Source organism: Rhinolophus sinicus, chromosome 5 (assembly GCF_057876585.1).
Source record: "Rhinolophus sinicus isolate RSI-liver-muscle chromosome 5, RSI-T2T, whole genome shotgun sequence".
In the NCBI taxonomy this organism is placed as follows: domain Eukaryota; kingdom Metazoa; phylum Chordata; class Mammalia; order Chiroptera; family Rhinolophidae; genus Rhinolophus; species Rhinolophus sinicus.
Window position 1 is genome coordinate 71,608,654 of NC_142505.1, and position 12,031 is coordinate 71,620,684.

A 12,031-nucleotide genomic window follows, 5' to 3' on the forward strand; every position below is an offset into this window, starting at 1 on the left:
ACTACAGATACTTAGAAAAGGGGTCAAGATTGGCACACTGCTGGTCCACCTGGCCCTCAGAGGGAAGACCTCGAGTGTAGTGTCTGGTCCCGCCCTCCCCCACACAGGTGAGGGCCACGGTATGGATGGTGTGGGCCCCATGCTGTCAACCCCTGGTACCCTTGGAAGAGGAGCCTGGGGCTGCCCCCAGATATGCTTCTCAGCTTCCCCCACCACTTCCCAACCCCCTTCCAACTGGAATGAGCCCCCATGGGATAGGGAGGAGGCAGGATGCTAGAGGGGTACCTTCCTCCTTCCTCCAGTACGGCTCACTTCTTTGCCAAAACCCCAGGGAGCTGAACAGTCACTTCCTGACCAGTGCGGATAGTCATGCCATTGAGGACAACACCTGCAAAGAAGGGTGGCAGGAAGGAAAGATATAATGGATGATGAGAGCTGCTGCTCTGGTGGACATACCATCGTGTTGAGGGCTAACTTTCAATACATGGCAAAGTAGACCACAGCTGCTCTACTGCATATAAACCCCAATCAAGAAGCAGGTCATCTACAGAATGGTTTAGCACCAGGTTCCCCATCAGTGTGTGTCGTGTGATGGGATGAGGTACTGACCCTTTTTCTGGCCACACCTATTTCCCAAGATGAAGGGCTCTCCCATGGAACCCCAGTAACAGACCTAACCATCAGGCAGACCTACATATGCATAGTGAGAGTTCCAGAAGGAGGAGAGAGATAGAGATAAAGAGACAATGACAATATTTGAAGAAATAATGGGCAAAATTTCCCCCAAACTGATAAAAGATATGAATAGTAATATCCATGAAGTTTAATGAATTTAAAGAAATCCACACTGAAACCCATTGTAATCAGATTGTCGAAAGTCAAAGGCAAAGATAGAATTGTGAAAACAGCAAGAAAATAATGACTTGTCATATACAAGGGATTCTCAACATTATCAGCAGATTTGTCATCAGAAATTTTGGATATAAGGCAGTGGGCTGATATATTTAAAATGGTAAAAGAAGAAAACTGTCAACAAAGAAGCCTATATCTGCCAAAACTATCCTTTAAAAGTGAGGGAGAAATTTAAAAATTCCCAGATAAACAAAAGTTAAAGAAGTTTGTTACCATTAGACCTGCTCTGCAAGAAAAGCTAAATGAAGTCCAGGAAACTGAAATGAAAGGACACTAGACAGTAATTTGAAACTGTATGAAGAAATAAAGATCTCAGTAAAGGTAAACACATGGGCAATTATAAAAGCTAGTATTATTGTAACTTCAGTGTATAACGCTGCACTTTATGAGACTAATGAATTTAAAAAGCAATTATTAATTACGTTTATGGACAGATGATGTATAAAGATGTGATTTTGTTACATCAGTAACTGAAAGGGGTGGAGACAACTGTCAAGGAAAAGAGTTCTTATATATTATTAAAGTTGAGATAATATCAATTCAAATTACAGTGTTACAACTTTGGAATGTTGAATGCAATCCCATGGTAACCACAAAGGAAATAGCTATTTATATACACAAAAGGAAATGAGAAGGGAATTAAAACATTTCACTACAAAAAATCAGCTAAATACAAAAGACAGTAATGCAAGAAGTGAAATTATGACATAAGGTGATATGAGCATAAGCCAGGTGCTCCTGAGACATGTCCTAAAACCTGGGATGTCTTGACTGCCCCAACTGGTTTCTGGGGGAAGGTGGGTAAGAGATGCCCTTGACTTCAGGGTCAGCATGCAAACAGAGCACCATGACATTCCACTGAGACTCCTGGAAGTCTCCATGTCATTGCACAGTGTGGAATTTTCTCTGGGGTCCTGTGGTAGATGGGGAATGGGGATCAGATAGGTTATTCCATTCCAGGAAGCCCCCAGGCCATAAATGGGAACTCCAGGGGCAGCTCTCAGAGACTTTGGTGAGCAAGGGCCTGCTTCTTCTGTCTTCTGGAGGAGAGCCACAGAAGGGCTTGGCACATTTGGGGGCCTGCCCATGGGCAACTTCCAGAAGGCACAATGGTCCCCTTCAGCACTAATAATGAGTCCCCAGGGGAAGGGGCACTGAGCCCAGGTTGGACTGTTACAATCATGGATGGCATATCAGAGACTTTGCCTGCCTGCAAGGGGCCTAACCATGTGTCCTCGGATGGCACACACCCAAGAGGCTTGGCAGAGCCCACTCACTTCCTGGGATTTTCTAAACAAGCCTGAAGGTCTCAACCTCCTCGAGGACTTTTCACCTTCAGGACTAATGAATGGAGCCCTAAATTGGCCACACAGCCAAGTGAGTTCTCACAAACTCATGATCTGCCCCCTGAAAAGCAACATTGTACAAGGGATGCAAATCTCATAATTTTCACCTTATTTCTTATATTATGAAAATAAAAAAGATGATGATGGTGTGTGTGTGTGTGTGTGTGTGTGTGTGTGTGGTGCATGGCAGTAAACGTTGTTCAAGAGGAAGACTTGTGAAGGTGGGATCGGCACCAAGGGGAAGTGCATTCTTTCTGATTAATCCCTCCTCGGACATGTGCAGAAGGTGAGGTAAGGGCACAGAGACGCCTAGATGCCATGCTATCTAGGTTATTATGGTCAAAGGAACTGTGAAGGAAAAAGTGTCCACTGCAACACTGCTAGGAGGGACAGGAGGCTCAGTAATGTTCAGTCACGGATGATGCTGGCCCAGCTGGAATACTGCAGAGGTAGGATTCAAAGCCTGTCATCTCTCCATCTACAAATTACCCCATGATGGTCAATGAGCCTGTGAGCACTAAGAAAGAATGAGAGAGCAGTGAAAGAATGACAGCGGGTCTCAAGTCACCCAGAAAGCTGAGCTCCCTCTCTGCTATGGGCTTCTAGCTCTGCCTCTCTCATTCTGGGTCCTCTCTGTTAAAGAACAAAATTCAACAGAGTGCATCTGAAGATCTGATTGGCTTCCTTAAGCAGTTCATGAGTCCCGCAGCATCCCACCTGGCAATTAGAAGGGCCCTCAGAGGGGTTGTACATGTGGAAGGTTTTTATGAGAAGAAAGGTAGGGCAAGGGAGCAATTAACAAACGAAAAGAGAGGACTATTTTCAGACCAGGACTTCTTTTTTGGGGGGAAGGAACAGCAAGTTTTTATCATGCAGATTGTTCCTTTTTCTGTGGGAGGGGTGGGTAGAGAGGGCCCGTGTGACAGATTTTCTCATTGGTGTGGACCAGAAAATTCCAGATTGGTTGATTAACATTACATTTCTGGGAGAAGTTGAAACAGCAATCAGTTCAGGTGCTAAATCTAGGTTTGGAATTAGTCTTTAACACACATGATGCCATTTAGGCCTGTAGTTTTCTCTTTAACACCCTCCAACCCCAGCTACAAGGTAGAAAGTGATGTGACTCATCTGGTTTGATTCCAAAGTTTATTTCCATGACATTCATTTTGGGGAAGGGAAGGGGTCATGAACATATGAAACTGTGGTAACACTTGTCTTTCCAATGGAATCAGGCCCTGTTACTGAAAGGCATTGGAGCTTCTCTTGGCCAAACATGGGAAACAGGCGAGGAGATGACCCTGAAGGGCTCAGACTTCTGGGTCCCCGAGGAGCTCCTGGAGGCAGTGATGAGGCAGAAAAAGAGCTTAACAAAAGTGTTCTCAAGGGGGATGAGCAGAAGGTGATTTGATTAATACTTTGCACTGCCTGCATCTTCTCCCCAAGGACCACCCAGGCTCAAACCTGGAGATAAATTTTTCTGTCCAAACACCCTTAGAAAGAGCAAACAAGACCCCAGCCAGAATTATCTAGTTTTTAGAACTTCCACAGACTGCTGGAGCCTGCTCATAATTTGAACTCCAGCTTCATTATAATACAATTAGAATAGAATGAACATTATGGCTTGCCCCCCTTCCCCCATGGGTTTTTCTGTATGCATTATGGGTAAGAGAGTGTGCAGAAACAAACTAGTTATATAACCAGCATATGTCAATCAAATGACCTCAGTATATGAAGATCCGAAAATTAAGTTTGTGAACTCATCCTAGAAAAAGTGCTCCATACCTCATTGCTGAATATCACTGTGGTCACCTTCAAAGTACTCCCCTTGGGAAGCTACGCACTGATGCCAGTACCTAGTCTACCCTTCAAAGCAATTTTGGAACTTGTTTTCTGGAATGGCCATCAGAGCTGTCATCGTATTACCTTTGATGTCCTGAATATCATCAAAATGTCTTCCTTTCAATATCTCCTTTATCTTCAGGTAAAAAAAAGAAGTCATTGGAGGCCAGATCAGGTGAGTAGGGAGGGGGTTCCAATACAGTTATTTGTTTACTGGCTAAAAACTCCCTCACAGACAGTGCCATGTGAGCTGGTGCATGGTCGTGATGCAAGAGCCATGAACTGTTGGTGACAAGTTCAGGTTGTCTAACCTTTTCATGCAGCCTTTTCAGCACTTCCAAATAGTAAACTTGGTTAACTGTTTGCCCAGTTGGTACAAATTCATAATGAATAATCCCTCTGGTATCAAAAAAGGTTAGCAACATTGTTGCAACAAGTTCACGAACTTAATTGTCACACCTTTGTAGGTAAAATATCCTGAGTTTGGATGTTACATCTTCTTTGGCTGTAAGGAAATTTACCTACCCTTTCCTATAAAAGAAAAAGATAATCTAAAGTCCGGTGCAGCCATCTTCTATAGACACTGCCATGGGCATCCGCATTGTCTAACCTTCAATAAACCTTTTCTTGCTTTCTTACTTTTCTGAGTCTTGTGAATCCTTTCACATTCTGTGAACGACCAGGGGTATCCAAAGACAATACACTCAACATAGACCAACTTTGCAGGGCCAAGAGCCTCCCTGGGGCCCTGGCCATGTCCAAAGGTCAAAGTTCACAGTAGAGTGGGAGTTGGGGCCAGGGTGGCCTCAGCCTGAGCAGCTCCTGCAGCCATGGGGCACACACTCCATGAATCTGACCACTTCTCGCTGGCCTTCCAAAACCTGGCAAGCACTGTTGTTTGCAAAGTTAATATCCTGAGTCTGCACACACCACAGGCAACACAAATGGTCATAGCCCTGTTTTTTCCACTTGACAAATAGGTATGGATCTTCACAGCCTTTTCCCAGGCAGTATTTATAAACTCTCTGCTGATAGCTTTCTATTTAAATAAGAGCTGGAAGATGTTCCAGGATTTCTGAAGATGAATCTTGAAGATGCCTCTTTCCTTCCTGCAATTCTAGTTCTACTCACTTCATCTTCTGAGCCAACTCTCCCAGTGTTGGTTCACTGGTCTCCCAGCCATCTGGAGAGCTGTGCAGTAGCATCTTCTCATTGTCCACAGAGAGGCTGCTTGAGTGAGCTGAGTTTGGACCTCTGGGGATGTAGCATGGCTTTTTTCTTCTTTCCCTTCCACCAGGGTCGTCTCTGAAACTCAGGGACTTGCCTCAGGCTTTCAAGGTTGAGCCACACCCTACCAAGCCACCATTATCCCTTTTGATTATCTCAAGGATTTGGGACTTTGTTTTTCTCTGCCAAGTATTTCATACCTACCTACTCCTCAGCTGGGGATTGATTGAATTATCTGGTGAGGGTGTGTGTTTTTTTAACCAATAGCATCATTTTTATTGCAAAACAAAGGTAGATGAATAAAATACATCATTTTCACCTACAGTTTTGCTTGTAAATAACATTTTTTAAAAATATATTTTATTAAATTTATTGGGGTGACAATTGTTAGTAAAATTACGTAGATTTCAGGTGTACAATTCTGTATTACATCATCTATAAATCCCATTGTGTGTTCACCACCCAGAGTCAGTTCTCCTTCCATCACCATATAGTAAATAACATTTTTAAGTTTCATTTTTCTGTAAACTACACTCTACTTTATAAAATACAATGAGAATCAACAATTTAGGACATATCTGGTCATGCCCACTGGAATGGCACCACATCAACCTTCCCTCCCCCCCCCCCCCCCACACATACAAGGTTGGAGAAGCTGCCCTGAAGAGACAGACACCTGCCCATGCCAGAGGGCAGCAGAGGCAGAAGCTTCTCTTGTCTGTGCTCTTAGGAGCTATGGTTCCGGGCTTGGCAGCTGCAGGCTCTGAGGCCTGAGCTGTGACAGGAGCCACGTCTGACATCCCTCATCACCATGACCCCTGTCAGACCAATGGGAAGATGGGAATTGCAACAAACTCCAAATCCTAGAAGAATGGTAAATGAAATAACTCACAAATCCAGAATCAAAACTATATGTATATACATTTAACTAAATGACACACTTTGAAAATATTCTGAATGATTTAGCTTGCTATGAATTTATTGCCTCTTTATTTGACCAACGAGGTCAAATAAATATTTTCTCTAGTTATGGGCAGAAAATTTATTCCACTATCGGTGTAGCCTGGTGATCCCAGGGAGTTCTCTGTGGGTCAATTGCAAGGAAAGATCCTTTGGACTCCTACAGCCCAAGGCAGTGCCCCTTGTGGACGTTCCTCCACATTCCCCTGCCCTCAAGGTGCTGTCCCACCAGTGAAGTGGTGGTCCGACTGAAAGAGCCCCACTGTCAGGGACTCGCCCAGCAGGTACTCCTGAGCCGGGCCTTCCACCCTGGGACAGTCTGCCTGCCTCAGCTGTTTTCTGGGAACAGGTGGGCTCAGAGATGGCATTCACTCTGGGTCATTGCGGCCCAGCAGTATCGTGGCGTTCCCTTGAAACTCCTGGTGTGCCCCATGAGGTAGAACAGTGAAGAATTGTCCCTGGTACCTTGTGGCAGATTAATATAGGCAACAGGCATGAGGACTATTTTTACAGAAAAAGGAAGTAGGAGGTTAAATTCTAAGCCTGCTGCCTGCATGCTGCCAGACACAGAACTCAGGCAGACGTTAATCAATCACATAGAACAGACCATCCAAAGGCTTTATTAAGCAAAGATTTCATTATGGCTGTTCCTGTAGCTAAGCCTACTTCAAACAAGATACAGGATGTGCCTTACAAAGGTTAAAGACAAACCTGCCCCTATTCTTCTTGCCTCTTACAGATGTTAAAGATAAACTTACCATTGTTCTTTCTTCCTCCTTCCCCCATACCAGTAAATTTTCCATGGAAACAGAAAACATATAAACCCTAGCCCAGGGGCTGGAGGGAGTCTCTCTTCCACTGATGGTTAAAAACTGCCATTCTGTCTGAGGGATGGCCTTTTCTTTCTCGCCTTACTTACTCTCTGCTGAATAAACTAACTTTTACTTTAAACTCAACACTGGCTCACGTTTGAATTCTTTCTTGCACGAAGCACAGGACCCTCTTTTCCTGTAACAAGATGCGAAGCTCAGGGTGGGCAGTCGATGGTGTGGTCGTGAGGCCCCATTCCACATCCCCCCAGTCCACAGAGGTGAACCCCAGCAGGGCGTCACCTCAGGTGTTCAGTAAACCTGGGGCTGCTCAGTACATACTGTGGAGAAGAACCTCAGAAAGGCCGGGTATGTTCAGGTATCTGGAGCCCCGTGGAGCAGGCTTCAGTGCACAAAGCCCCTCCTATAAATGGACTGACTCCAGGCAAAAGGATCACTGAGCCCAGGTTGGGTCACTCAAATCACAGCCAAGCGTGCACAAGGCCATGTGTGTGGATGACTGATCTGTCTTCAGATGGTTCACAGTCGCAGTGGCCTGGGAGATCTCCACGTATTGCCTGAGAATTCACACACAAGCCAGAGGTCGAGACCTCCCTCAAGATTCTTCTCTAAAAAAGGTCCTAGGGAATGAGGACTGTTTAGTGGCCAGGCAACCAATGACTTCTCACAAGGTTTAGATACTTTCTGGGAGAACAATATTAATGGAAGGACTGCAATTCTCATCATTTTGTCATATTTTAGTCATTTTTGTACACCTGAAACCTATGTAACTTTACTAACAATTGTCACCCCAATAAACTGTAATTTAAAAAAGAATTTTAAAAATGGCACTAAGTACATTAAACTGCTAGCTTAAAATAATAAAAAAAAAGACGGAAAAAAAAGAAAAGTGAGAAATAAGTGTATGTGTGTGTGTGTGTGTTTGTAAATGACAGTAAATGTTGATCAAGAGAAAGGCTTGTGAAAGTGGGACCTGCCTAGAGAAGTCAATTCAAGTTAATAATTTTTCCTGGAAATGTACAGAAATTTCGAGACATGGAAACTCTGCCATGTGTCTATTTTATCTAGGTAAAAGGCATTGCTGACCTTAAACAAAAAGTTAGCCACATATTTCTCCAGCAAAGTGGGTTTATTTGGGAACAACAAAGAATTGCAATCTCGAACATGCAAACATGGTGGGCCACGTGCAAGTCCACTAAAACAGAGGAGATAAAGCTCTTTTACAGAAGGGAGAGGAAGTTGGGAAGACCAACACAGAGACCCCCTGTTGTACTTCACAACTGAGGATGGGTGTGAGAGCTCCGCTTTCTGGCCTCACTATTTTAAACGAGGTTTCTGTTTATTATTTTTTTTCATTTACTTCTTTAGATCAAGATCTTTCTCTGAAATCATTGCTGACCAAGAGTCAGGTGTTTTCTGTGTCTGGCCTTTTGTCCCTCTATGCCAAGAAGGACCTTTCTGGGGTGTCGTGTCCCACATCAGGGGAAAACTCACAGATTTGGAAACCTATTCTGGTCACGTTTGAGTAACAAGAAAGGGGAGAAAAGAGATATCTCAGGCATTTCTCATTTAAGGTCCGTATCTTAGAATAGTGAGTACAGCAAAGGAACACTCATAACTGAAAGAATTAAACAAACACTTTGGGAAGACATAATGCAGGAATAAAACACGAAACAATTAAACAGCATCATTATCTCAAAAGAAACTATTTGGAACAAAATGTCCTATCAATCTATCAGCCTGTAGGTTGCAAATTCAGAGACTATGAAATTTTGGCTAAGAGTTCAGAGTCAATTAATAGTCTAGATAAAAGAAAGACTTCTGTGAATTTCAAACCTTTTAACACTTTAGAAAAAGCAAGTGAAAAGACTAATTTGTCACAGAATCATGATGAGGCTGTTTCTGAAGGGCCATAATCAAAAGAAGAAGTTTCAAAGGGAAAGGATTAAGAAGTAGAAATTGCCAGTTACAAAAATAGTCATGTGGATGTAGAGCACAGGGAATATAGTCAATAATATGGTAACAACTATGTATCCTGTCAGGTGGGCACTGGACTTATTGGGGGGATCACTTCAGAAATTATATAAATCTTGAATCACTATGTTGTATTCCTGAAACTAATATATTGTATGTCAACTGTAATTTAAAACATTTTAAAATAAAAATTTATTTAAAAAAAAGAAGAGGTTTCCCTCTTTCACCAGGGATTGGGAAATGCAGACAAAGGCATTGTCTTCCCACGAAAGAGAGGAAGAAACAACAGTGAGAAAAGGGTATACAAGACGGATCCAGACGTCTTTCTTGGGAAAGCTCTCATCAGATGCTGTCTGCTTCACTTTTGAGAAATCTTTGCTTTTAGGTCACCGGATGGTGTGCAGGTCCAGTCACGTTTAAGTGGTTTCTTTTGATGTGTCGCATGAATCCAAAAGTTTATTCCCTGGAGTTTGGTGGCACAAAGGTTGGTCAGCAGCACCTGATAAGGGCCTTTGCAGCAAGTTTCAAGAGTCTTTCTGGGGGTGTCTTTTCCAACAGGCAAAATCTCCAGGTTGCAGAGTGTACTCCTTATGGTCTTTGTATCCTGAAAGTGGGCTGTGAAACACGGTTATTTTTGATAGAAGCAATTAGGCCTTTACAAAGTACGTCTCCCTTTATCAACTATGGATCAACAGAAGCAGGAGCCAAGAGCATTGAATCTCAAAGGGCGAGAGTTTATGAATTCCAAAAGAGATGAATTTCAGATTTAGAAGAACTAATGACAGTGCTTTGGGCCACAGTATCAGGAGGGTCTCTACAAATTTTCCAATTGAGTCTTAATAATGCCGTTAGTGTGTTCGACTAAATCTGAGTATTGAGGGTGGTAAGTGCAATGAAATTGTTGTAAGATCAGCCAAATAGTACAGGCATGTCAAAATACCTCACCATTAAATTGAGTTCCCCAATCACTATGGCATTCAAGAGGGGTTTCCCAGATAATGTTTTCCAAAAGGCCTTTAGCCACAAAGTAGCAGTAGCCTGCCTACAAGGGAAAGCTTTAGTCCAGTGAGAAAGCACAGGCCATGACTAAAATGTTTATATCCATGAGATGGGGCGATGTCTGAAATCTATTTGACAGACTTCAAGTGGTCCACTGGGCATTTAAAAATATCCAGTAGCAGTATGAGCAGGCTTCCCTGGGTTGTATCTTGGACATGTGAGATGAGTGAGGTAATAGCTCATTACCAATATCGATTCATGAATGCTCTAATTTTGTAAGTGGACCAATGATTTAATGCATGTACAGTAGTTAGGAGTGGAAATTTTAGAGTCTCCAGTAGGACTGGGTTGTTATTTGACCCAAACAAGAGCTTTTTCTTTTTAGCAAACCAATTATTGGATTTCCAGTCTTGTTTTTCCCCTTTCTGTGACCAATTATTGGGCTTCTCTAGCCAGTTTTTTATCAGTTGGAGAGATATCCCTTTGGACCATGACAGAGGTTTGACCGCTCCTGGTTCCTTTAAGGCAGCATTTCTTTGTGGAAATGTCAGCAAGGGGATTTCTTTTCGTTACCAGAGAGTCAAGTTTAGAATGCCCAGCGATCTTAATGATGGCTAAAGCAGCAAGTAAAGTATAGCATCCAACAGTTTCTGAACATATGGGCCATTTTTAGATTTACTTCCATTGAAAGTAAAGAAGCAATGTTGCTTCCATAACATACCAAGATCATGAGCTACTCCGAAAGCATATCTACTGTCAGTAAAAATGTTGGCAGTTTTGCCCGTGGCTATGGTGCAGGCCCGTATGAACACATGTAAGTTAGACTGTTGGGCCATAGTAGCCAAGGGGAAAGGTGCCATTTCAATTACGTCAACGGCTATAGATATGGTAGATGTGCAGAGTAATATTTGCCATTTTCATCTTTTAAATAAGAACCATCAGCGAACCATGAGAAGTCAGCGTTACCCAGAGAAGTTTCCTGTAGATTATCTCAAAAGATCAGGAGGAGGCCTGTCAGTTTTAAGTAGTCGTGAGGGGCTTCATCAGTAATCAAAGGAATAGAAGGAGCAGGCCTGAGGTGATTGCATCATGTCAGAGTTATGTGAGGAGCAATTAACTAAAGGATTTCATAGGAGGTGAGGTGGCTGACTGAAAAAAAATGTTGAGTGTGAGTATTCAGGAGGGCTTTTACTGCAGGGGGTACAAAGATGGTTAAAGAGCCCCCCCAAACAATCTCCTCGGTGTCCTTACCCAAAATGGCATTGGTAGTAATGGCTCTCAGGCAAAGTGAATATCACAGTGCCACAGGGTCTGCTTGCTGGATATTAATACCCTGTGGGTCGATGGTGGTCCCATGTTTTTGGGTGAGTACCCCAAGGGTGTTTCCTTCCTTTTCAGATGCAAAAAGGAAAAGGGAAATCTGATAATTAGGATGCCCAAGGACAGGTGGGTTCATTAAACTCTCCCTCAAGGCTTTAAACGCTATGTTGCCCTGTTCTTTATAAAACTGGGTCAGGGTTGTTTTTCAGTAAAGCATACACAGGTTTTTCCATAAGAGAGATTTGGGGTCCAATTTTGGCAATAACCAACTAGCCGAGAAAACCTCACAGTTGTCACTTACTTTGCATTTTGCAGACACTCAGGACAATGAAGCCTGTCTAGGTCCAGCTGCATCACTTGTTCTGATATTAAATGCCCCAAACATCAAGCCTGAGCTTGGGCAAACTGCAACTTTTCTTTGGAGACTTTATGTCCCTTCAAGACCAAAAGTTTTAACAGGTAGACGCTGTCTTCCTGTGAGACTTGGAAAAGCCAAGAAACAAAGTCATGCATGCATACTGCAACAAAACAGGACCTGGGACTGGTGGAGTTTCAGAGGCAGGAGTGTTTATGGACAGACTTTCAACTGCATTAGTGTGATCCCTGGGATAAAGCTATTACTGA